We start from the raw sequence: 27631 nt of genomic DNA on the forward strand, positions 1-27631 counted from the left end.
GCAGAGCCTTCCGGCCCCGCAGCGTCAGCGGAGCCTGCGCTGCTTTCTTGCGCATCCCTAGGTTCCCCCTCTGTTTTCGGCCCGGTGACGGTGGAGGGAGATGGCGACACCTGGGTGGGGTGGCAAGAGGGCCGAGCAACTAGAGAGGAGTTCGGCCTGCACCCCCGCCGCCTCACTTGGTACCTTCCGACTCCTCCACCCGTGGCTCGGGAAGCTCTCCGTAGAACTGAAAGAGCGGCGGGGTAGCGGGAGAGGGCGGCGGAAGGGGCGGGCGGGCGCTGGGGGCGGGGCGGTCACGCCGCCCGTCCCGTGCCCGCGGAGTCACGTGCCTGCGTTGCAGCCAATCGCCGGGCGGCGCTGTCCTGGGAGCGAGGAGGCTGTGGTGAGAGACGGACGGAGACCGGAGATGTTTTCAAGCCCGGCCTCCGCGGCGTTCGTGGCGGTTGCAGCGGCGACGAAGACAACGATAGCGACGCACACCGAGGCACTCGTTCAGGGTAACCCTCCTACGCCGATCGTGCCTTGGGTCCGTGAGGGTGAGGGGGGCGTGGCGACTGGCGAGGAGGAAGGAGGGGCGCGGTTTCGAGCCCCGTCCCCGGCGCTTGGGAGGAGACCCCTCAGTTCTGCGCTGCTCCCGTCCCCCCTCTCCAGAGCAAGGTAGGGGACGCGCCCTGCCCACCCTGTCTCGTGCCGCCCGGCCTGGCCAGGCGCGGCCCGCGGCGCCGCTGGCCTGACAGTGACAGGCCGTTAGTGGCCCCGGCGCGGGTCCGCCCCGCCCGCCGCCGCCCCTCCAGGAGTCCCGAGGAGCCGCGGCGCGGCCAGGAGCTGCCAGCCGGGTGGGGGCGGTGCGGGAGGACTCGGCGGGGCACCCCCTGCCGCCGCTCCCGGGGCTGGGCTGCCGCCGCCTCCCGGAACATGGCGGGGCCGGGAGGAGCGTGTGCGTGCGAGTGTGCGCGGCCCGAGAGGGCGCCGCCGGCGTGCCGCGGCCGGACCCGGCGGGGCGGGGCGGGGGTGGGGGCGCGCCCAGCCCGCCGCGCGCGCCCGCCCGCCCGCCGGGAGCCGGGGTGCGGGCGCGGCTCTGGAGACCGCGGCGGCTCCTCCCGGAGGGAGCATCGGAGGTACCGGGGTCCGGGGGAGAGGAGGATGAAAGGGAGAAGGGAAATTGTCGCTTTAATAATCTCAGGGGAAAGGACAGCGGCACGCTGCAGCTCTGTCTTAAATGCCAGTGTAATCTGTCTTTGCCGCATTGGGCAATCGGTTCTCTTCATGGTTCTGCAAGTGCTCATTCGAATGGTGTTGGTAGACTTGGAGCACGTCAGGCTCTTAGATCTCATTTTGAGGGGTAATATGGTGTGACGCATCCTCGAGGATCCCAAAGCGTTGAATAAACGGTTGTACAAAGAGGTTACCGAAGCCTCGCTGACAGCTGTTTTAATAATAGCAGTACGAAACAGTTTGGGATGGGAAGTTAACACTATTGCACCAGTTGAAACGTAAGAAACATTTTAAGCAGTGTAGTCGTTGACATTGTAATTTCCACCGGACACCCGCGGCTAAACTGCGAACGCGGGTGAAATGGGTTACAGATTCAGTGATGTGTAAAGCCTTGGAATTATCTGTAATCCTGAAGTTGAAATGAACCTGTGTTCTTAGTCGTGTACTCCTTTATTTTAAAACGGTTTACGTAAATTATGAAGGAAGGCGAATTGGTAAAATAGCTATTTTAAAATAAATCGACTGTTTATTAAAAACATATGCTCAAGTAGGTTGTTAAAAGTCTCGGGCACTGATCTGTTTCAGTTTCTTCAGTCATTATACAAAGGCTTTCCTGGAGATTAGCTCAGAACTGGCAGAACATATGCTCTATTGGTGCCAAGTGGCTTAAAAACAAAATGAGATAGTGTTGACTGTATAAGATCAAGTCATTATATTAACTAATATTGTTGGGAAAAGTCTTTAATTTGGGCTAAACGCAAAAAAAATATTTAAAGACTAAAAATGTTTCCCCAGGAGATTATAGGCAGGATGAGAAAGGTTTTACTATGTAAAGATCTTTTATAGTTGACACGAAGAACTAATTAAATTTCTTTAAAGGAAGGTCTGCAGTCGTTTGACTAAAGTCAAGCTTAACTATTCAGGGTATGTGTTCTATTTTAGGGGCAGGCAAGGTGTTAAAATGAACTAAATTAAGTGCTAAGTGGTATTCATGGAAGGAAAAAAGTAAAAAAACAAAAAACACCAGATGCCTTTAATGTTCTTCATCTCTATGATTTCCATAGTTGTTGTTACTATGGTTTTATGAGCAAGCAGAGCTGAGAAAGTGAAAATCTAGGGGTGAGTATTCCATGAGGAGTATTTGAGGAAGAATAGAGAGAACTAAAATATTCCGATGAGAGAAGAACTTAGTAGGTGAAAATATTTTGTTCAGTCTCTGGTTTTAGTTCTTGAATATCAGGAAGAAAAGAAAAAAAGCTTGAATTTTGTTTGGAGACAAGTGCCTACTCAGTGGAATGAATTTAAAACAAAGATGCTTTTATCAGGTGCTTATATATTCCTTTTTGTTCCAAAGAAGTTGTTGGAAAATGTGATAGTCTTCTAAGGTAGATTGTAGAAAATGGTAGTCAGTGGGATATTTGAAAACGCTTTGTTGGAAAAGAGGTCTTTATTCTATGGAGTAAGAAGAATAATAGGAAAAATATTCAACTTGTTGGTATTAATTGACAGGTAGTTTAATTTTATTCGCATGTTTTAAGAGCATTATTACAGTCTGAAAAGGGAATGATCTATGGATTATTTCCATCATAGTCCATAAGAGGTTTAGACTGCTTTCTGTATATAAACTTGATGATACTGAAAAAGTATCTATCAGAACGGCATGAAAAAATTGATAATTGGAATAGTTTGCTTAAGAGTTGTTCACATTACTTTGTGACTTCAAGCTTGTTGCTAAAATTAACATTAACATTATTTCTAAAATGCCTGTGCTGTGTAAAAGATTCAGTCTTGGTGATTTGTCCTTAGAACTGGAAGGGACCTCAAATTTTCTAGTCTGTTTTCCTCAAGAGAAAATAAAGTCCTGGTAAGGTGAAATGACTTACCTAAGTCAGTACAGCCTATTTAAAAAGTCTGGTTTGGGCCTAGAGATTCCTTTCTGTGAAAATGCTAATGTGTCTTTCTTTAAGAAGTAGCTTTATGGAGTAGTGGAAAAAATATGGAAATATAAATGAGAAGGCCTCAGTTTAAATTCTTGATTAAAAAAAAAATCTTGATTTATTACTTCCTAGAAGTAAGAACTCTGGTTCTTGACAAATCACATTAACATCTTCTTAATCTACAAAAAGTAATTTTCCTAAATAATTTATAGGGTTGTTGGATGGAACAAATGTGATTACATATGGAAAGCATGAGGTATACTGTAAACTTTTATACATATCAAAAGTGGCAATATTTAAAAAATAAATACAAGTTGACCGTGTTACAGCTTGTCTAGATCCCTAGGTTTTTGCTTAGCCTTAGCTTTATTGTTTCCAACACCTGCGGTTTTACAGATTTTAACTCCCTGTAGATACGTTTTCTGATCCCTACTTAGTTCTAATCTTAGTAAAGCCTCTTATGAACATTTTAAATATTGCAGTTGTTAGAGCCTGACTTCCTCTGGAGAATATGAAGTTTCTCCATATAGCATTTGAAAACATTCTCATTTACACTCATGCATGCATAATCTGTTTCTTTAACAGTGGCTTTTAAAAAGTAATAGTGAAAGTATCTTAGTTGCAATGTTAATTTGTCTGTTACTAGTTTCCACATATGGCAATAACAGGAGATAATTTCCTTTATAAACTCAGCTTTGAATGGTTTGTGTTAGGTTATCTTGTACATCTAAATATATAGAAATGTTCAGACAGTTTTTGTTGGTTGGCTTTCGCTGTTATGTTTAAAGACCTTTTCTTCTAGTGCTTTAAATTGATGATACTGGAAACAAATATGTGAATATTGTTTATTGTAGTTTTACATAGAATACCTGTAATTTTGAAGCTAAAAGTTATGATAAACATTTATTGAGCACTTAGAATATGAATGTATCTGTGTTCAAAGTTTTAAGTAAAATATTTAAGATAATTTTCAAAATAACCCTGTTAAACAGAGACTATTATTATTCTAACATATGGCTGAGGAAAATGAGGCTTTGAACTGTTATGTGATGTGTAGATATTCACAGACCTAAAAAAAAGTGACAGACTGTATTGTTCCCGTTCTTAACCATTTGTCTGTGCTCTGCCTCTAATTAAGAGTGTTTAGCTGATTTTGAAGTTTTAAGATAATGTTTCTTAAATTTCAGATTTTGTGAAAATGTCTAGGGGCCAGCTATTCTGACTTCTACTGTGTTGGTCAAAAAAACAAAAAGAAAAGTAGGCAGCAAGTCTTTTCTGAGATGTTGAGAAAACTATTGGGTTTTTTTATATTAGTTGTCAAAAGCAAATTAATCTCACCAGCTACAGAAGGACTACGGTTGTTAACATTACAAGAGGTGATTTTTAACAAACTCTTCCTTCACGTTGGTGCCATTTTTCTAAAGAAATGTCTGTGACTGGAGAAGAAAAGATCACTAACCAAACTCATTTAGGACTTTTATTAGTAATTTACTTTTATAGTAAATATGTGCAGTTTAGAAAAATAGCATCCAAGACTAGATTTTCCAATTAATGAGACCCTCCAAAATTCTAAGAAATTCAAATTCTGAAATTGTTAGAAAATTAAGTTTAAACACAGAAATGCTTCCAGATTGAGATAAGTAGAAGAGGTGAACATGAAGCTGCAAGTAATAAGGTGGAAATAATTTCTTTTTCTTTGGCATCTTAAGTATTGTCTCTTCTTTGGCCAATCCCTTAATATTCCACTAAAATTGTTTAAAAATATATAGTAGTTTACTTTTCTGGCTTTCGGTTTGTATTAGGGCCATAATTGGGGGAAGTATCACAAATATTAGTGATAAATATCATATTTTCTCTACTTTTTTAAAGATTTTTTTTTTATTTTTAATGTCTATACCCAATGTGGGCCTTGAACTTAGGCCAAGATTGAGTCACATGCTCTACCAGTGGAACCAACCAGACACCCCCAAAAATCGTATTTTTAAACCTCTTTGTTACTTGAAAGAGGTGTGAGAGAATCTTGTAGCTTCTTAGATTGTTCTTCCTCCTACATAGGAGTTTTGTCTGCCTCCTGAATTCTAAGAGAGAACAAAAACCATGCTTGTGTGGTTCTCTCTTCCTAGAAATAGCTGTATTGACTCAGTATACAAGATAATAGTATGTAAGAATTATGGTGCTATATAACTCATGAAGAATTTATTTATTTATTTAAGAGAGCATGCACAAGCACAAAGAGGGGGAGGGGGAAAGAAAATCCTCAAGCAAGACTTCCTGCTGAGTGGGGAACCCAATGTGGGGCTGGATCCCAGGACCCTGAGATCATGACCTAAGCTGAAATCAAGAGCCAAAATCAAGATACTTAACTGACTGAGCCACCGAGACACCCTAGTTCATAAAGTACTTTTTACATCAGATCCCTTGAATTTCACAACTAGTCTGAGATCAGCAACATATCAGCTAACCTGATGGTGTTGAACCATCCAGGTTAAAATTCTCTGGCAAAGTTCTGGCTCTTGTAATTCACTTGAGGAAGAGAAGCATTAGCAAATCTAAAGGAAGAGAGAAAAAACACACATACTCATTCTGTTTTTTTCTATCAAAGGCACGTTGTACACAGCTTTCTTTCTATTTTGTTATACCTCTTCTGAAACTTAAACAAGCAGGGTGGAAGTTAATACTAAAAACATTCTTTATACCACTTTACTAATTAGTGGTGATTCATAATGACGTTGAAGACAGGAGAAAATTAAAATTTTACGGAATGTTTCTTACCTTAATTTGCAAAAAAATATTATAAGGCAGAAGAAAGACTTGTTACATTCTGTTGTTCGGTACTAAAGTCTCGCAACCTCTGAGTTAAAGTAAGTTCTTTTTATCCGAGTTTAATTTTGAGTATTTGAAAGTTACTTGGTGATCAAATTTAATTTCTTTGAGCTTTTATACTGTTAGATGCTTTCATATATGTTATTTTAATCAATGATGGGAGTAGGTATCTTATATATCTAGTTATGAAAATACTTCAAAAAGGTGTCACCGGAATATCTCCAACTTTAGATACTAGTACTCATGAACTAACTTGCAATTTATAAGTGCTGTATAAATGTAAGTTTGTTACTTTAAGAGAAATTTTTCTTGGGATCAGCTTAATTCATTTATAGATTTATGTTGAGGTGGATCTTCTACTGGTGGTTATTCAGCCTTCAGAAATTATCCCTGTCTTCCCGTGTTCATTAAAACATCTCAAGAATAAAGATGAATGTTCTCTTTAAGTTGCATTGAACAGAATAAAAAATATCTCCTTACTGAATTTCTGTTTGTCCTCCTATCATTGAAAGTAAACAGAAATGTTTGACAGCAAATTGGCTTACTCATTCTTCCTTTCCTTTGTCCTTTTTCCTCCTTCCTGGCTCCTCCTCCTAGTTCAGACGCTAGTGTTCCTTTGCTTTTGCAGCCAGTGGAAAAAAATCTATACCTATCTGTTGTTGGTTGACAACTTAAATTTGTGTTATTAAAGTATTAGCACTTATGTTTCAAGGCTCTTTAATTATGGTATGAATATTGATTTTAGCTACAAGAATTTGGATCATTAGCTAATATATCAGGAAATGATCATTTGCATTTTCTCTTTTGTGAATTGACATTGACATATCCTTTGGCCATTTTTCCCTCTTCTTCGTTGCGTCTTATTGGAAACTTCTAGGAGTGGCAATCAAGAATTTATAGAATTTCAAAAACACTTTTATTGTGTTTTCAAATTACAAAAATAATATATGCTTATTATTAAAATAAAAAAACTGTGTAATAAAAGGGTTAACCTCCCCCTCTGGATATTCTTTGTGTATTAGAGATTGTTAATCTTCTATACGTGTTAATTATTTTTTCTAATTTATCATTTAAATCAGAACTTACATTTTACAGCTTTTTGGCAAACCCCAGAAGAAACTGGCTCTCTCCAAGCTGTTACCTTATTGAGATGATAACTCTTTGGGCTCTTTTATTATTCCTTCATACCCTGAGTCCAAGAGTTTCTCCTGCCTATAATTTTTGTGAACTCAGACGTTAGGGAAGAAGTAGCAGAAAACAGTGAGAATCCTTTGAGCATAGGGGAAAACTGGAGTCTCACATTTAAGTCATGTACATTATGAAGTGCCAAAGACTGGTACAGGTGTAATTACAAGTGTTCTGTGATTGGTAATAGGCTCTCCACATAACTTTTCATTAACTCCTTACAGTGACCTTCTGAAGTTTATCTTATTCCCACATTTTTTTTTTTTTATTTTTAAGTAATCTCTGTGCTCAGTGTGGGGTTTGAACTCAAGACCCAGAGATCAAGAGTCACATGCTCTACCTACTGAGACAGCCAGGCACTCCATATCTTATTCCGATTTTAGAGATGAGATTTGATTAAAATTTGTGACTGTATTGTTTCCTCACAAAAGTACACCTTCAGAGAAGTTGGTGGTATTATTACGAGAGAAAAGGATAAAATAACAGATACATTTTTACCCTTTTAGGGAAAAGTAATTATTTTGTGTTAGGATTATGGATTTTTACAAAGGGTGAAAGGGCTGAATGATCCAGTCTGACGGTGTGATAATTTATCTCTGGGTATTGAATTTGAAAGTAACTAGAATTTTTATCTTTTTACTTTTGAATCTTCAAGTTGAACAAATATTACGGATATAATGAAGAAGATTTTAAACATTTCATAGTTTACAAATTTTAAATAAATGTTTTTATGAACAGCATTGCACTTATCATTGTTGAGGCCAGGTGTTTGGGAAAATATATGCAAAGACAGTGTTATGGTCTCTGTCTTTTTTAAGGGTTTACACTCAATGAACAAAACGTGAAATAGGAGGACAGTGTTCCTTTTTTTTTTTTTTTTTTAAGATTTTATTTATTTGAGGAGGGTGGAGAGCATGAGCGGGTGAGGAGCAGGGAGAGACGGACAAGCAGACTCCACACTGAGCGTAGAGCTGGATGCGGGACTTGATCCTATGACCCTGAGATCCTGATCTGAGCTGAAATCAAGAGTTGGACCTGTAATTGACGGAGTCACCCAGGCACCCCAGGACAGTATTATTCTTAAACATCTGATTTTTTTCCTGGTTGGTGTAGAAAGGAACGAGGTAAGCCCTGCAAGGACGTAGATCGTGTCTGTCTTGTTTGGTGTTGTACACCCGAATTTCATCACACTGTAAAGAGTCACTGTATATTTATTGAGTGACCGAGAATCACCCCAATGCCAGTGACAGGAGAATGGTTTGATTGGCATAAGAAGACTAAGGAAAAAAGATAGGTAGCACATGAAATTACTAGGATGAGGGACTTATTAATAAAAATGAATTTTCAAGATGGGAAATGATTTCCTTAGAAAACAATTATAGAAATTGTATGGAATTCAATGAGAGACAAGAAGATCATTGATAAGGTTGTTAGGTTTTAAGTCCCATTGCGCTAAGCACATACCTGAAGAAGACAGCATTCTCTGCTTGTATGGAGCTTAAAATCTAGCAGGAAGAGATAGTTACTTAAAGCAAGGATCCATAATTAGGGAGAGGTTCTGTAAACATTACTAAGACTAAGAATTACTGACTTGAAAATTTAAGTTCAGTTTTAATCTGGAATTATTATATTCTTAAATAGTCCTAAACTTGTGTTTTTAGGCATTATTTTTATAGTATATTTCATTTCCTTTTGATAGATAAAGCTGTTTTAATATTGGTACTATCAGTGAGATTTGCCTTTTTTTCCACTTTATAACATTTGTGTGGTTATGTATCCAGAAATGTTTTCTTTTAAAAGTAAAACAAAACATGCATGTATTCTTTCCCGTGGGGATTGGAGTTTTCACAATACTACCCTTTTCTTCTTAGTTTCTTACAGTTATTTTAATGCATTGAATTTACTCTGTTCAATTTCCCCCATTACCGTACTTCTCCTTATTGGTCTCTTCAGAATACTTTGGTAAGGGACCGGTTTATAATTGTTGTGGCCTAAAAAAGCTACCAGTAATTGATACATATATTACATATATATTACATATAAGCCAGTTTAGAGCATGTTTTCTTTTAAATGCCCTGAAAGCTGCACTTATCCTGAATTCTTGTGATAGTATAGTAAGTTGGTTATGTTGGACCATATGCAGGATGCAGAAAAAGTGAGGTAGGAGGTAAGTATTGAAATAAAGCCCAAAGAATTTAACCCTGGTGTGAAGTCATATGAAAGCTATAAATTTTGGCTCTAGTTTGAAGCAGTGTTACAATCCATGCTATAGTTGGGTCAGGGTAGGAATAGTGTGGTATGCAGATTAGAAATAATTTAATACTTCCACCAGCATTGCTCTCTCATAGGGTACTAATTTCAGAAGTTTCTCAACTGCATAAAGAGTTTGGGCATAGATAAGATGAGTTTCAGGATCACAGGTTTATAATTATAGAAGCAGTGATTCTTGTAAAGTATTCTTTTTTTTTTTTTAATGCCATGACCTTTATCCTAAATCTCTTATATTTTTATGTACCAATGTTAAAAGTACACCAAATTATCTGAGCAATTAAAAATCCTTCCATTGGAAGGTAAAATATGTGCCCTGTCATTTTAAGAGAAAGCAGTAAAAGTGAGTTAGGGCATTACTTGGGATTAAACTGTGAGGAGTATTTAGAATGGCACCAGATTTATGTTGCAAAGATCAGTTGCTTGTCTCTTGAGGGGCAGGAGAGGGGACAAAGTTAAAATACCAAAACCTTTTTATTTTGAAATATTTCAAATACTATCAGAGGTACAGGAAACAGCATAATGAACTTCCTGGGTACCTATCACCAGCTTAAGAATTAAACATTACAAATTCAGTGGAAGCCCCCTATATACTTTTCCTGGAGCCATTTCCTCGCTGCCACAGGGGAATTCCTATCTCCTTTTCTTTGTACAAACTTCCCAACAGTGGCATTTCCCTTTCTCTAGACCTATGTAATTTTGTTTCTTTCTTCAAAGTTCACTTCAGTGACCTCTTTCCATTTTAACTTTATTGCATATTGTACGTAATAGTAGGAGTGGTCTGAGAAGGGGAGTTGAATATGAGGTTGTGTACCTGAGGTAAAAACCCACCTTAAAATCTAGGCAAGGGAAAGTTAGATTTCAACACTGTACTATGTGCAGAACAGAGTTGATAAAGTAGACGTAAGAATAACCTAACAACGTAATTGTTTTTAGGAAGATTAGTCTGATAGGAGCAGTGTGGAGTAGTGGGTCTGAAAGGAAGTGATGATTTGCTAACTCATTTTGATTGAATTTTTTTCCTCGTAATTACTGTACGTTGGTGAGATTTTACTTGGCTTCCAAACACTTTACCATTTTGACAGAAGAGAAAGGATTTGGTGACAAAATGCTTAATAATGAGTGTTTCTAGTTATCAGGATTTGGAGAATTATTCCTGACCCCTTTTAGAATCTGTTGACAGTGAAGTGAATACATAGATTCTATTAGATTTCTGCTTTAGCCATTGGTAATTTTTTCAGCTCCCAGTGCCAGCAATGCAAGGAAAGCTATGCCTAACCATTTTCTCTGAGCTGTTGCAGCCCTCTACTGGTCTATGGAAGTTGCACAATTTAGAACCCTATAGGGCTAGAGTCAGTAAGTCAGCAACTTATTTATTGAATCTTCACACTTTAGAAGTCATTTATGCCACCTCTCTCAATTGCAGATAAGTATTTTATATAATACACCTTAACAGTTGTGGAAATAAATGTATATGTAGATTTATTAGATATCCAGGGCAGAGAGATCATTGTAACACAACTTCCTGTATTACTTTAAGAGTTTAGATATATTGTTAGAATGTGGTCCTTTATGGTCCTGTGTTTGACAGTGTCAAAAAACATCTTTTTACCACTAATCTCTTTTGTAAATATTGTGTAATAAAGGAATGAGAATTTTGCTTTTTAAAAATTTGAGGTATTATTTAGTTGCTACTGTTAGGAGATAAATACAATAGACAAATGTTAATTGCTTCTTTTAAATTATTTTCTTTAAGATTTATTTGAGAGATAGCGTGCACATATGTGTTGGGGGAGGGGCAAAGGGAGAGGGAAAGAATCTCAGGCAGACTTCTCACTGAGCATGTTGCACACTGCCCTGCTTCCAGATGCAGGGCTCGATCCCATGACCCTAAGATCATGACATGAGCCCAAATCAAGAGTAAGATGCCCAACTGACTGAGCCACCCAGATGCCCCTTAAATTGTTGTATTTTAAATTACTTTCAGCAACTTCCTGTTGCTAGAGCCAGAAACTTGGGTGTCATTCTAACCTCCTTGCTCTTGTTTACTATTCTTCCTACCTCACAATCTGATCATTATACTTAAAGTGGTCTACTTGTCTCTCATCTTGTTTCTCTTTATCTGTCTTCCAAAGTTTCACCAGCAACACCTTTCTGAACACTACTTGAATTATGTCATTGCCTTTTTAAAAGTCTTAAAGTGGTTTTTGTAATCATTCAGATCAAACAACACAATCACAAGGTGCTTCATGATGTGATCCCTTCCTACTTTCTTTAGATACATTTTCTACCCGTTGTGCTTCAAGTTTTGCTATCCTTTCAGTGTGGCCTGCTTTCTTGTGTGGGAGTATGTGTCCATATCTGTGCACATGCTTATCCTTCTCCCTCTACAGCCCTGTCCATATCTACCTGCCTGTTGGTCATCCTTAGTGTTGGATGTAGTGGACTATCCTAGTGTTATCTCTTCTTGAGATCCCCCAACCACACCCCCATATATATGCACCTGAGTTGGGTGATCTCTTTGTGGTAGTGCTGCCTTATTTCTGTAACATTTATTGTTCCATACACTAATTAACTTGTCTTTTGCCCCTTAAAAACAGTAAATTTCCTTTAGGCTGGAATCGTGTCTTGTTTATCTTTAATTCCATTGCTTAGCATATAGATGCTTTAGTAAATGTTAAGTGATAGAAAATTGTATGAGTGGGGCGCCTGGGTGGCTCAGTCAGTTAAGCGTCTGCCTTCCGCCCAGGTCATTATCCCAGGGTCCTGGGATCAACCCCCACATCGGGCTCCCTGCTCAGCAGGGCGTCTGCTTCTCCTTTTCCCTCTGCCCCTCCCTCTGCTCATGCTCTCTCTCTGTCAAATCTTTTTAAAAAATTTACCTGAGCAAAGTGGGGCATGATATCTAAAGGAAATACCCATAGTTAAATAGTTCAGCATCACATATTCATTTTTTGAAGTTATAAGGAGAATCAGTTCTTCTAGACCAATGCTTATTGGACATACTTTCACCCTCTGTCTATATTGAGGAAAGAGTGGGGGGAGATAAAGAATGGTAGAATTTTAGAGCTGGAATGGACCTAATTTTAAAATGAGAAAACTGAGACCCAAAGAGTTACTTAGAGTTACATAAGAACTCAGGTCATCTAGTACTTATTTTGCTAAATTTCTCCTAATATGTTTTGCCTTAGGCTTGGCTGGGATTAGTAGATACTGGTTGTTTATATTTCAGGCAATTGGAGTATCTAAATATTACTCTGTTTCGTACCATAGGTTTACTTTTGTGGAATTTTGAAAGTAATAATACACATATAGCTAAACCAAATTGACCATTTATCTTGTATTTACTTTGAATAGTCTTCTGAATTACCTGCCATGGTTAGATTCCTGAAAGATACAGTATTTAGCAGCACCAACCCAAAAGCAGACTGTATTTACTGGGTTGAGCTTCTGTCCTGAATCTTTTCCTTCCTTTCCTATTCTGGTGGCTGGGTTAGAAAACATAAAACACATAAAAGTACCTTTTACTTTCTTCTACCTATGTCTGAGGCAGTCTCTCACCTGCCATCTCATTATACTTTCCCGTAGAACATTACGGGTCTCCAGAGCAAACCAAGTGGAAGTTGACCTATTTTATTATTTTTTTAATTTCAATTTTTTAGACTATACAAGTAATACATGATCATTATAAAAATTAATATAAAACTGTATAAAATAGACCATAGACTTTCCTTAAGGACTTTTAAGTACATTGTTGAGGACAGTTTATTTTAAAGGATGTGGATGTTTGTCTTCATCTTTTGCATGCTGTTGGTTTGGAATACAATTTCTTGGTCTGGAATACAACCATCGTATTCTTGTGGGAAAATGTTATGGAATAGTTGCCAGAAAATATTGTAGTGAAAGTCAGCCATTGGTGTGATAAAGAATGCACAATCCCCTTTCGTAGACTGAATTCTCCCTTGAATGGTTTAAGTAGTTAAGTGGGGGGACAGTCCGGTTAATATCTCAGAAACACGCCATTTATTGTGAGGCCTTTTCCATTATTTTTGTTTTTGTTTTTGGTCAAGTTGAGAGAGTGAGTGAGAGAGCACACAAGCAGGGAGAGTGGCACACAGAGGGAAAAGCAGGCTCCCTGCTGAGCAAGGAGCCCGATGCGGGACTCCTGGGATCATGACTTGAGCTGAAGAAGATGCTCAATGGACTGAGCCACCCAGGCGTCCCTTAGAACCACTTTTAAAATGTGAGGGAATTAAGCTGTATGGTCTTTAAGTAGGGAATACTTAGTATTTGTGTGTAATGGTTTATACTTTTTTGCTTGGGGGAAAATAAGGATGTCATAATTTTTTAATTTAAGCTATCATTTTTGCATTCATAGAAAAATAGAATTTGGAGTGAAATTATTCTAAGCCTCTTATTCTGGAATCACAATTTTGGAAGGATAGGAGATCTGCACTGTCATCTAGCCTAACATTACTTTTAAGAAGAGATAGAAATATTGAGATGTGATAAAGGTCAACCAAAACGTCAGTGGTAGGTCTCAGAATACAGTCTTGGATTTCAGGTTCCAAGATAAAATCATAAAGAAAGTGATGGTCACTTCCCTGACTGAATGACTCTTAAGGATCATTAATTCTGTTGCTATAATTTGATCCTTTACTAGTTGCCTTTTTTTTTTTTTTTAAACAATTTTGGAGGAAGCATTTTTACCCCCAGAGCAGCTGCAACCTAGTGAAAGCTGAAACAGGAAAAATGGAATTCTCATTCCATGCTTATGGTTCTATCTTTACTTTCTTTTTGTAGAATGTAAAATTAGTAGTGAATTTAGAGGGCAGTGTTTGAATATTTTATATGTTCCAAGGACTATGATAAGATATCATTTTATTACTTTCCATGTCTTTATTAGTTGAGCTTTATCACTTTGTAATATAGATGAAGAATTTAAGTAACTTTAACTTTGTTTTTCAGTTGTATTTAAAGTGGACGTTTTGGAGACTTCTAGACAAAATGGTAGACTGGGGAAGTTGCCTTCTTTTTCAAATATGTGGAAATACTAGATAAAAATAAAACATGTAAAAAATACACAGCTGAGTTTGAAAGCTAGAAAGAGGAATCTGCATGTGCCTGAAATGGAAAAAGGACTCATCATCACAATAGAAAACAGAAAATGAAGCCCTTTCCTATGAAGGAAACAGATACTCCTTAGCCTGTGAGCTTTAATGCGGTGGTGGAATCCACAGGCCCAGGAATGGCTGAGAGTTGAGGCCAGACCAGGAAAGGTCTGAATTATTCATGATGGGGTAAACAAACAAACAAACATAGTCTAACTACCTGCCTGGGTTTATTTTTCCTGGTACATCTTCTTTCTGTCTCTTTTATTTTCAACCTTTTTAGTATCCTTTTGTAGTTTCTTTTACAAAGTATGTTGCTGAATCTTATTTTTATCCAGCCACAGAGATTCTTATCTTTTGATTAATGAGTTTAATCCATTTTCATTTATTATAATAATGCATTAGAAATTATTTACATCCTGTTTACTAAACTTCTAGTTAATTTTCTAGTTTTTTATTTTTATTTTTTTAAAGATTTTATTTATTTATTCGACAGGATAGAGACAGCCAGCTAGAGAGGGAACACAAGCAGGGGGAGTGGGAGAGGAAGAAGCAGGCTCATAGCGGAGGAGCCTGATGTGAGGCTCGATCCCATAACGCCGGGATCACGCCCTGAGCTGAAGGCAGACGCTTAACCGCTGTGCCACCCAGGCGCCCCCCTTCTAGTTTTTTATTCTTAATATATACATGTGTGCGCGTGTTTGTGTGTGTGTATATATACGTATATATGTAATATACATAAAATATATATCTTCCCTCCAAACAAGACAAGTACTTTAATTGCTTTCTCACTGTCCACTCGTCTGCTCCACCCCACCCTCCACCCTCAGTTTCCCAGTAGCCATGTTGATGTTCTGTTGAATTTTAGTTCTGGATTGTTAGGGGTTTTCAAGCATCCATCCATCCTTTTTCTTACCTTTTATATAAAATGTACTTTATTAGGTTATTTACTCACTCTTACTAGCATGTATCATGTCTAGTGCCCTCACAGATTTATTTCAATTCTTATTTGAGTGCCTATATAAAAGCAGTTTCAACAGGGTGTTTGTACATAAACATTCTAAGGCTTTTTATGCCTGAAAATATCTTTAGGTAACCCTCGCTTTTAAATAATAGATTAGTTTAATTACAGATTTTTGGTTTGAAATTCTTTTCCTTTAGTATTTTGAAAATATCATTGCATTATCCTTTTGCCACTGGTGTTGTGTTTTGGAAGTTCTGATATCCATTTGATTTCTTTTCCTTTCAGAGTGACCTGTACTTCTTCTCTAGAAGATTTTGAAATTTTTGTCTTTTCCAATTTATAATGTGTCTGGGTGTAATTACTTTCCTGGCTTATTTCATTCATTGATTCAGCCAATACTTATTCAGAATCTACTGTGTGCCGGGATGTATTCTAGAAACTTTAATCTGAGGTCTTTCTTCTTTTCATCAATTCTGAAAAATTATTGATTTTTTCCAATATTTTGTTTTCTCCATTTTTTTTCTTAGAATTTTATTATATGGATTCTGTTGTTTCTAACTTCTTTATATCTCTTACTTTTAATATTTTCCCTTTTTTTGTTTTTTTAATCCCCTTTTAATGCCTTCTGCAACGATCCTCTACCTGATCTTCTGGCTCATTAATTTATTCTTTGGCTTATCCATTTTATTATTTATCAGATTTATAAAGTTCTTTATTTTAGCCATTATACTTTTCTACTCTGTATTTCTTCTTGGTTCTGTTTAATCTTGCTGCATATTATCAATCTTCTCTTATCTCTTTGAGGATTTTGAATGCTTTAAAAATTGCTCCATAATTCTTCATATAGTGTACATAGTTTGAGTTTAGATTTTATTCTAAGTTCAGTGGGAAGTCAATAAAAAAATTAAGCAGGGCAGTGGTATCATCCAATTTGTAGTTTTAAAAGATCCCTCTGCCGCCTGTAGAAGGTGTGTATAGGGGTGAGAGAGAGAGAGAGAGGAAGAGGAAGGAAGAAGTGAGGTAAGAGTAGAAGCAATGGAAAACATTTGTGAAGTTTTTGCAGTAGCCTGTTCAAATGATAATAGGAGCTCGGGATGGGTAGCAATCAAGATGAAAGGACATAGATTTAATTTGCGTTATGTAGTAGAGATGGAGTCAACATTTCTGGATTTTTTGGCTTAAAGTGATGGATGGATGGTGGTGCCATTTCTTGAAGTGGAGAAGTTGGATGGGGGTGTGGAGGAGAAAATTTGACAGGGAAAATCAAGAATTCTCTATTGTCCTTTTTGGTTTCATATGCCTATTAGACATTGATGTGAAGATGGCAAATAGACAGTTGGATATATAAATAGAGAGTTTTAGATAAGGTTTAAAGGTACAGAGTTAGATGTCATTGGCATTTCAATGGTACTTAAAGCCATGAATCTGGATTAGGTCATCTAGGGAGTGAGAATAGAAAAGGGTCTAGGATCCAGTCCTGAGGCACTCCCAACATTTACAGGTTCTACAGAAGAGGAAATGTCAAGAAAAAAAATAGGTTTTTTTTTTTTTAAAGGCTCATTGTATTATTTGCACAATTTTCAGCATAAAAGATGTACTATACTTTGTTTAATCAGGTTTTTATAAGTGGATATTTAGATTTTTTTCTCCCAGTATTTAGGGCATACAAGTAACATTTTAGTGGATGTCTTTTTTTTTTTTTTTTTTTTTTTAAGATTTTGTTTATTTATTTGAGAGAGAGCACTCGAGTGGCAGGGGAGGAGCAGAGGGAGAGGGAGAAGCAGACTCCGAGCCCGCTGTTGGGCTCCATCTCACAACCCCGAGATCATGACCTGACATCAAGAGTTGGACGCTTAACTGATTGAGCCACCCAGATACCCCGGATGTCTTTCTTTATAATCTTTGCATATCTGTGTAGCACACATATAGGATAAATTACTAAAAGTTGAATTATTAAGACAGAAGACTGCATTTATATTTTAATGACTCAACCAAATTCCTTTCCAAAGAGGTCATCCCAGTTTCATCACCATTAGCAATGTTAAGAGTCTTCAGGTTTCCCTGAACCCTTGCCAACACAGCCTTAATCTTTATTAAGTCTTTTAAGTGAAAAGGTGACTCATTATTTTATAGTTTTAAAATTATGAAATGGATTTGAATACTTCTCTGTGTTTTCTTGTTCCTTAAACTGCCTCTTCGTATCTTCTGGTTTTTTGGTTTTTTTTGGTAAGTTGTCTGTTTTCTAGTGATTTGTTTAAAACTCTTTGATTATTAGTCCTTTGCATTTGTATTGCAGATGTTTTCATTTGTTGTCTGATTTCTGTTTGTGATATTTGCATTTCTAGTTTACAGTTTTTATTTAGGATTTCTAACAAAATGACTTTCGGCTTTTATATCACATTTTAGAAAAACTTACCTATCTTAAAGAATTTTTCCTAGTATTTTTTTAAAGATTTATTTATTTATTAGAGGAAGAGCGAGCACAAGCCCAAGTGGGAGGGGCAGAAGGAGAGGGAGAGATAATCTCAAGCAGACTCCCTACTGAGTCTGGAACGCCGTGCAGGTCTCATCTCATGACCCTAAGATCACAATCTGAGTCAAAACCAGGAATCAGAGGCTTAACTGCACCACCCAAGCACCCTTCTCGTATTTTTGTGGCTTAATTTTTATGTTTATTTCTTTGACCCAGGTGTCAACATTTTTAACTTGTCAAAATTATTCTAAAATTTATTTGGTGAGAATTGGAAAGACAATTATGGAAAAAAATGATGGACTAAAATTTATTATAAAGCTATACAGAAAAGTATAAAAAATAAAATACTCAAATGCAAAAGAACAAAACTGTAGAGTACTGGTACAAGAATGGAAAGACCAAGTACTGAAACAGACTAGAAACCCAGACTAGAAGACAGATATGGGGATATAAAGGAATAAGAATGATCTTAAACATTGGCATTACAGATAGATGGGTAGAGTTAAATGTCAAAAGAAGTTAAAGGAAGTAGGAATGAGTATATTTTCTGATTTCGAAGTAGAGACAGTTTAAGCCTAAAAGAAAAGGAAGGGCTCATGAGGAAAATACAAGCATAAAAATGTATTTTTGATACTATGTTGTACAGTCTATTGGACACCTGTGTTCATAGCATTATTCATAGTGGTCAAGAGGTAGAAACAACCTCAGTGTCCATCAATGGATAAACTAATTGTGGTATATACATGCAATGGAGAGAGTATTAATTTAGCCTTTGAAAGGAAGGAAATTCTGACACATTACAACATGGGTGAACTTTGAAGACATGCTCAATGAAATAAACCAGTTATAAAAAGACAAATATTATAAAATTTCACATATACATGGTATCTAGACAGTTAAATTTATAGAGACAGAAAGTAAAATGGTGGTTACCAGTGGCTGGGAGAAGTGGAAATGGGGAGTTATTGTTTAATAGCTATAGAGCTTCAGTTGGGGTATGAAAAAGTTCTGGAGATGAATGTGGTGACACTTGCACAACAGCATGAATGTACTTAATGCCACAGAATCATACACTTACAAGAAATAACAAGTGAATGTGAGGATGTGGAGAAAAGGGAATCCTTGGGCAGTGTTGGTGGGAATGTAAACTGGTGCAATCATTATGGAAAACAGCATGGAGATTCCTCAAAAAATTCAGCAGTTCCAGTTCTGGATATCTTTCCAAAGAAAATGAAAACACTAACTCGAAAAGATTTATGCACTTCCGTGTTCATTGTAGCATTATTTGCAATAGAAACAATCTAAGTGTCCATTGGTAAATGAATGAATAAAGATGTGGTATATGTGTACAATGAAATATTATTAGAATTAATAATAATTAATTATTAAAGAATGAATGAAGTCTTGCCATTTGCAGCAACATGGGTGGACCTTGAGGGCATTACACTCAGTGAAATAAGTCAGACAGAGAAAGACAAATATCATATGATCTCACATGTGAAATCTAAAACAAAACAAAAACACAAAGCTCATAGATACAGAGAACATACTGCTGGTTGCCAGAGGTGGTAAGTGGGGTTTAGGCAAATAGGTGAAAGGTAAGTTGGCTTGTAAACAGATGGCTTCAGTGGTGAATTTTACCAAGCATTCAAATAAATTAATGCCAGTTCTTCTCAAACTCTTCCACAAAATAGAACAGGGGGGAATTCTTCCAAAATAATTTTATGGGGCCAGCGTTATCCTGATACCAAAACCAGACAAGATATCACAAGAGAAGAAAAATTGCCACCGCTATCCATGATGTGAATATACATACAAAAATTCTCAACAAATATTAGCAAACCAAATTCAGCAGTACGCCAAAAGGATCATACACGATGATCAGATAGGAGTTATTCCAGGTATATGGGGATGGTTCAACATCCTCAGATCAGTCAATGTGATATAGCATATTGAAAAATAAAGGGTAAAAATCATATGATCTCGGGGCGCCTGGGTGGCACAGTGGTTAAGCGTCTGCCTTCAGCTCAGGGCATGATCCCAGCATTATGGGATCGAGCCCCACATCGGGCTCCTCCGCTGTGAGCCTGCTTCTTCCTCTCCCACTCCCCCTGCTTGTGTTCCCTCTCTCGCTGGCTGTCTCTATCTCAGTCAAATAAAAATAAATAAAATCTTTAAAAAAAAATCATATCTCAATACACGCAGAAAAAGCAATTGACAAAATTCAGCATCCATTTATGAAGAAAAAATACATTCAACAAAGCCAGGTATAGATGGAATATGCCTCAGCATAATAAAGGTCATATGTGCCTCGACTTAATAAAGGTCAAAGCTCAGAGCTAATGTTAGAGTCAACAGTGGAAGGTTGAAAGCACTTCATTTGCAATCAGGAACAAGACAAAGGATGTCCATTCTTGCTATTTTTATTCAACACAGTACGGGTAGTCCTAGCCACAGCAGTTAGGCAAGAAAAAGAAATAAAAGACATCTAAATTGGAAAGGAGGAAGTAAAATTGTCATTGCAGATGACGTGATTATATATATTGAAAACTCTACCAAAAAACTATTAGATCTGGTAAACGAATTCAGTAAAGTTTTGGGATATAAAATCCATATACAAAATCTGTTGCATTTCTGTATACTAATAATGAACTGTGAAAAAGAGAAATGAGGAAAACAGTCCCATTTACAGTTGCATCAAAAAGAAAAAATTACCTAAGAATAAATTTAACTGAAGAGGCGAGGCCCTGTGTATTGAAAACCAGAAGACGTTAATGAAAGCAGTTGAAGATGACACAAATGGAGAGAGATTCCGTGCTGATGGATTGGAGGAATCAATATTGTTAAAATGTCCATACTAGCCAAAGCAATCTCTAGATTCAGTGCAATCCCTATCAAAATTCCAGTGGCGTTTTTCACAGAAATAGAACAAACAAATTTCTATGGAACCACAAAAGACCTCAGGTAGCCAAAGTAGTAGTCTTCAGAAAGAACAAAGCTGAAGGCATCATGCTTCTTGATTTCAAGCTATATTACAAAGCTGTAGTAATTAAAACAGTATGTTACTGGCATAAAAAGAGGCACAGAGGTCACTGGAGCAGAGTAGAGAACTCAGAGATAAACTTATACATACATGGTCAGTTAATGTACAACAGAGGAGGTAAGAATATACATGGGGAAAGGGCAGTCTCTCCAATAAACGGTCTTGGGAAAACTGGACTACTATCTTGTACCCTAAACAAAAATCCACTCAAAGTTAAAGAGTGTAAGTCATGAAACCATAAAATTCCTAGAAGGAAACAGGTGTTGAGCACCTTGACATAGGTCTTGGCAATGATATTTTGAATCTGACACCAAAAGTAAAAGCAAAGATAAACAAGTGAGACTACATCAAATTAAAAAGCTTCTGCACAGGGGCGCCTGGGTGGCACAGTGGTTAAGCGTCTGCCTTCAGCTCAGGGCGTGATCCCGGCGTTAGGGGATCGAGCCCCACATCAGGCTCCTCCGCTATGAGCCTGCTTCTTCCTCTCCCACTCCCCCTGCTTGTGTTCCCTCTCTCGCTGGCTGTCTCTATCCTGTCGAATAAATAAATAAAATCTTTAAAAAAAAAAAGCTTCTGCACAGCAACAGAAGTCATCAACAAAATGAAAAGGCAACCTACAGAATAGGAGAAAATATTCGTAAATCATATATTTGATAGGGACTAATATTTAGAAAATATAAAGAACTACAGCTCTAGCAAAAAAGGAAACAATCCATTTTAAAAATGAGAAGCAGATCTGAATAGACACTTTTCTAAAGAAGACCTGCAGGTTGCCAACAGGTACATGAAAGGATGCTCAACATCATTAATCATTAGGGAAATGTAAATGAACACCACAATAAGATATCTGCTCACACCTGTTAGAATGGCTATTACCAGAAACACAGGAAGTAAGTATTGATGCAGGTATGGAGAACAGAAAACCCTCCTCATGCACTGTTGGTGGAATATAAATTGGTATAGCCACTATGGAAAATAGTATGAAGGTTCCTCAAGAAATTAAAGATAGAACTATCATATTATCTAAGAATCCCACTTTTGGATATCTGTGCAAAGAAAACAAAAATACTTGGAAATACGTATGGATCCCCATGTTTACTGCAGCATTATTACAATAGCCAATATATAGAAAGAGCCTGTTTGTTCACTGATGGATGAATGGATAAAGAAGTTATGGTATATACAATAGAGAAGCAAAAATTCTTTCTTTACACTTTTAAGGATTTATAGCTGGACAAAGAATTAAATTTACGTGAGACAGATTAACAGGAGAAAAAACCCAAAGTGTTATTATGTGCTCATAGAGGCCCAATAATGAATTGAGATCCACGAAATGAGCAAGGTGTAGGCAGTTTTTATGCTTTTTAGACAAAGAATATATTTGTGATGAATTGAGAGGATGAAGAAAACATGTTCGGGAACTTAATAGGAATTCTAAGTGAAATTTGGGCTGAGGTAGTAGATTGATTTCTACAGCTTTTTTGTTTTTGAAGTCTCTATCTCTGATGATAAGGATGCCTTTTCATTTAGTGCAGGGAAGGTGCCTTTTATATGGGAGATATATTTCCTGCTTTGGGGGGCAAAAGAGTAAGTGTCTTTGCACTGACTGTTTCCCAAGTAGCTGCAATTCAAAATAATCAATATGCCATTGTGGTAGATTTTGGGTGGCCTTACTTTGGCCCCTACAACACACACGTGTGCGCGGCGCGCGCGCATACACACACACACACACACAGGAATATCATTCAGCAATAAAGAAAGAAATCTTGCTATTTGCGACAACATGGGTGCCCCATGAGGACAGTTGTGCTAAGTAAAATAAGTCAGACAAAAAGACAAACACTGTATGATCTCTCTTAAATTTGGGATCTGAAAAAAAAAACCAGCAATAACAATTGATCAAGAAAACAAGTTCATGGATACAGAGAACAGTGGTTGCTAGAGGGGGGAGGGATAAATGATAAAGGAGGTCAAAAGATTAAAAAAAAAGTAGGAAATAAAAAGTCATAAAGATGTAATGTACAGCATGGTGACAGTATAATATACAGCATGGATAATACTGTATTGCAAACTTGAAAGTTGCTAAGAGTAAATCTTTAAAGTTCTCATTACGAGAAAAATAATTTGCAACTGTATGGTGACAAATGTTGACTAGACTTATTGTGATCATTTCACAATATATGCAAATATTGAATTTTTATGTTTTACGCTTAAACTAATGTTACATGTCAATTATACCTCTATAAAAAATAAAGTGGTAAATTCTATATTAGGTATATTTCACCACAATTTAAATTTTATATATATTTTAAATTTAAGTTATATGTAATTATATATGCATAGTTGTAATTACTATAATTTAACCACAATTTAAATTATTATAATTTAAATTTAAATTACATGTAATTACATATATACACAGGCATACTTTGTTCTATTGTGTTTTGCTTTATTGCGCTTTGCAGACATTGCTTGTTTTTTTACAAATTGGATGTTACGGCAACCGTGTGTCCAGCAGGTCTGTCTGCCATTTTTCCAACAGCATTTGCTCACTTTGTATCTTTGTATCACATTCTGGTAATTTTTGCAATACCTCAAACTTTTTCATTATTTGTCATAGTGATCTGTGATCAGTGATTACACCTCGAAACTCAGATGATGGTTAGCATTTTTAGCAAGAAAGTATTTTTTTAATTAAGGTATATCCATTTTTTTAACTTAATAGACTACAGAATAGTATAAAACATTAACTTTCATGTGTACTGGAAAACCAAAAAATTCATTTGACTCATTTCATTGCAGTTTTCACTTTATTGCAGTAATCTGGAATGAAACCCACAGTATCTGTGAGATATGCCTCTGTGTGTGTGCACGCAACAAAAATGACAGCATCGTTTTTCTGCCTTTACAATAGAAAAATGATAAATACCACAGTAGAAAAATGGCAAAGGATGCTAACAAAATTCTGAAGAGGAAAAAATGGAGTAGTGGCTAACGTGGGGTGAAAAGGTTTTTGATAGTGAGAACTCCAAGAACCTAAGGGATCAGAGTGTGAGATGGGATGTAGACATGAACTTTGAAGAAAACCATGATGGGAGAGGGATTTGAGGTAGAAGTAAAGGCTGTTAAGAGATAAAAGTCAGTATGAGGTAAAGTAACTGGGAGGTATGTAGATGTTTGCAGTAAGAAGGGTAGAGGAAAAAGTTATTTAATGGTTCCCAAATCATTAAAATTACCTGGGGAACTTTTTTATAAGTAAACATTTTACTTTAAAATAGTTTTAGATTCACAGACAAATTACAAAGACAACATAGAGTTTCTATACACCTCACACCAATTTTCTCTGTTATTACTATCTTACATTAGCATGGTACAGTTGTCATAATTGATACATTATTATTAACTAAAGTCCATACTTTATTCAGATTTCTATAATTTTTTTTTACCTAATGTCATATTCCTATTCTAGTAATCCCATCCAGGATGCCACATTACATTTAGTCATCATGTCTCCTGTGCTCTTCTTGGCTGTGATGGTTTCTCAGATTTACCTTGTTTTTGATGGTATTGACCATTTTAAGGAGTATGGGTCAGGTATTTTTGTAGGGTGCCCCACTATTGGAATTTGTCTTCTATTTTTCTTGTAATTAGACTAGGGTTATGTGTGTTAGGGAGGAAGACCAGCTAGGTAAAGTGCCGTTTTCATCACATCAAGGGTACACACTATCAACATTACTTATCACTGTTGATGCTAACTTTATTCACTTTGCTGAGATAGTTATTTGTCAGGTTTTTCAAGTTTCTTCGTTTTCCCTCTTTCCAAACTGTATTCTTTGGAAGGAAGTCACTCCGTGCTACCCACACTTAGAGTGGGAAATAATGCTTCACGTCCTTGAGAGCAGAGTATCTATATAAACTACCTGGAATTCTGCATGGAAAATTTGTCTGTTCTCTCCCATTTTTCAAATTTGTTCCATCATTTATATCAGGATGGACATAGATTATTTATATCAGGATGGACATAGATTATTTATATCTTGGGTTATAACCCAGTACCGCTTTACTTATGTATTCTTTTGCTCAAAGTGTTCCAACTTTAGCAGTTGGGACCTTTTTCAGGTGACACCTTCCCATTGTTGAGTTTATATAGTTATGTACATTGTTGAGGACTTCCTTACTTTATAGTACGAGTCTCCAGACTCACCTTGTATATTTCCTGTCTCAATCCTAGGATCAGCCATTTTTCTAAGCCCTGGTTCCTTTGGAGAAAGGCACTAGTAACCAAGATCTTGGTGTTAGGTGTTCTTGCTACTGGGGTGTTTGTTGTTGCTCCTGGGCTTGCTAGCTGACATAAGAGGGAAATCTGTGTGTGTAAATTCTACCTATGCATATCTATAAATACTTTTGTATGAAACCATCTGTGTGTGCATTAAGCTAAATATGAGTTCATACTCTCTCAAACAATTCATTACCACATTTTAGCCTTCTCCTAACTTGCCTTTCTGCAATCTCCCACTCAAGCAGTGAGAACCATAGCTCCTACCATCATTATCCATTTACTTAAGTGTTCACTTCCAGAATACAAGATCACTTGACCCTTGAACAACATGCAGAGGTTAGGGGTTCTGACTCCCCACACAGTCAAAAATCCACATACAACTTTTAACTCCCTAAAAAGTCCTTACTTAAAAACTACTTTTAACTCCTTACTAATAGGGAGAACCACAAGAGATCACTTCTTACTGCAGTGCGCAATTTATGTAGAGATGATTAGCATGACACAACATTTTAAGTGGATACTTGGCAATACTGAACCCACCAGTAGCAATAGGATGTGGCTGTGAAATTATTACAGTAGTACAAGATGTGTGTGCTACAGTTAATTTTATGCAGTTATTTAATACTGTATCTTTACATTTGTTTTCATTTCTCTTGACTGCAAATGGTACCATGTACCGTCTCTGCATGTGTACATTTTGATAAATTACAGTTTTTTATTACAGATTTCAGTATATTTTGTGGTAGTAAATGGTAAAAGATACTAGTTTCTACATATTTTATGCATACATGGGATACCTAACTCTTTCTATTTTCACTGTTTTGGGGCTGTATAGATCTTCTGTGTTTTCAGATTGTTGCGAATCTCAAAAATTTTTCTAATGTATAATCATTGAAAAATTCCACATATAAATGGACCTGTGCAGTTCAAACCCATGTTGCTCAGGGTTCAACTGTCTAGTAGTTTCAGAATTGTTAAGCTATACCACCAGGGATCTTTTTTAATTGAAATAAAATTCACATATAATTCACTACTTTAACCATTTTAAAGTGTACAATTCAGTGGTTTTAGGTATATTCACAATGTTGTGCAACCATCACCATTACCTAATTCTAGAACATTTTTAGTTACCCCAAAAGAAACCTGTTTCCCTCTTCTCCCAGCCCCCGGCAGCCACTAAAGGCAGCTTTTTAAAAAGTGGTGTTTATCTGCCTTCCCAGATATTCTGATTCAGTAGTTCTAAAGATAAAGCTAGACATCTGTATCTTTAAAACAACAACAACAACAACAACAACAATAAACCATTCTGCTTTGCTTCTGGTAGTCAGGCAAGTTTGAATTACCGGGTGGCATAAGCCTAAAAGAACAGCATATTTTGAGTAAATTGAAATGTTCTGGAAGTAATAATGTGAATCAAAGAGGATCTCATTAAAGCTAAAAACAAATGCCAATGCAGTTTGATTGTCTTTAATTTAAAAGTCGGTTTAGGCAGGGTTCAAGTGAGGAAAGAAACCATTTTATAAAATGTCAGCTTGTTGCGTCTGTGATTTCAGTTAACTTTTAATCCATGTAGTCTGTATTAATCCATTACTAAGTTTTGGTTTCAGTACTTTATTCTGCTTATTTTCTCTTGGGTGTTTTTTTTCCCCTGACTTGTTTGTTTGTTTGTTTGTTTGTTTTAAACTTCTGCCTGTCTTAGCCTACTTAGAGGAAAGCTTCCCCTCTTCCTGCCACCAATACCTTGGTAAAAATGTACTCTTACAGAATGAGTACTAATTGCCAAGTAGGTATGGAGCTGTAGTAGTAAAGCTAAGCATATCTGATAATTGGGAAAGACTTGCTGACAAACTTTGAGTTTGGTATCTTCTCATTTTGTAGATAGAAGCTAAAGACAAATTCTGGCATTGTGTGATACCCCTATGAAGAATTTTGAAGTCAAAGTTATAGTTGGAAAACAGAGTGACTAGACTTACAACTGGAAGATAGAGTACTAGAGCTAACAAAAAAAATAATGTTTAAGGCATCGGTTCTGAGGGTCCAGTGCTCACTGAATACTATAAAACTATAAAGTGATCTCAAAATACAGAATTTCCTTTAGTTTCTTTAGAGGAACACTTGTGTAGATTTTCACTCTTACTTTATGTAATCTTGTATGTCCATAGCATATAACTTCACAAATTCCATTATCTACTTCTGTTCTTCAAAGTTCTCTTCTAGCCATACTACTAACTAGAGGTTTTTTTTTTTCTTTCCTCCCTATCTTGCCAAAAGTCTACCAGTCTTTTCTCTCTTCTTGGATTTTTTCCTTTAACCCTCACTTGTTTTGTCATGTT

At 36.9% G+C, this 27631-nt stretch overlaps 1 protein-coding gene across 9 annotated transcripts in view; it reads left to right on the plus strand.

Annotated features, from left to right (window-relative positions):
* Nucleotides 1-476: 476 nt before the first annotated feature.
* ANKRD12 (ankyrin repeat domain 12) overlaps nt 477-27631 on the plus strand; it is a 125638-nt gene continuing 98483 nt past the window's right edge. For 4 of the 9 annotated variants that reach the window (XM_040632710.1, XM_040632719.1, XM_040632720.1 and 1 more), the window contains exon 1: nt 477-657. The gene's annotated coding sequence lies outside the window, so the exon portion shown is untranslated. Of the gene's footprint in view, nt 658-1024; nt 1119-8045; nt 8285-27631 lie in introns of those variants that run through there. The other 5 variants (XM_040632713.1, XM_040632714.1, XM_040632715.1 and 2 more) reach the window with 3 other exon arrangements.

This window comes from Ursus maritimus, unplaced genomic scaffold, assembly GCF_017311325.1.
Source record: "Ursus maritimus isolate PB19 unplaced genomic scaffold, ASM1731132v1 scaffold_18, whole genome shotgun sequence".
Classification (NCBI taxonomy): domain Eukaryota; kingdom Metazoa; phylum Chordata; class Mammalia; order Carnivora; family Ursidae; genus Ursus; species Ursus maritimus.